This window comes from Brassica oleracea, chromosome C5 (genome assembly GCF_000695525.1).
Source record: "Brassica oleracea var. oleracea cultivar TO1000 chromosome C5, BOL, whole genome shotgun sequence".
Classification (NCBI taxonomy): domain Eukaryota; kingdom Viridiplantae; phylum Streptophyta; class Magnoliopsida; order Brassicales; family Brassicaceae; genus Brassica; species Brassica oleracea.
Window position 1 is genome coordinate 35,009,374 of NC_027752.1, and position 333 is coordinate 35,009,706.

The following is a 333-nucleotide window of genomic DNA, read 5'->3' on the forward strand; positions in this document are numbered from 1 at the left end:
GGGTTTGTTGAGGCACTTGTGAAGGAGATCAACTCTGAAATCCCGGGGGCGGACGAGGTAGTTATATCTTAGGCAATAGTTTAGGTATGTTGTTGTTCGACAATTCTCAATTACCGCGTAATTAACTGATTTGAAATTGCAGGAAATAAGGGCAACGAGGGGTGGGGAGGGTGCACAGCCAAAAGAAAACGAGTCGATAGCTGCCTGCATGACACCAACGGCGGGGATTGGCTTTGCGCAGGTGGTGTGCATTTTATTATTGGTGTACACATGTACATTTTATTTTTGGTGTACACCTGTTGACATAGGTTACTGACTCCATCTAGAAAACGG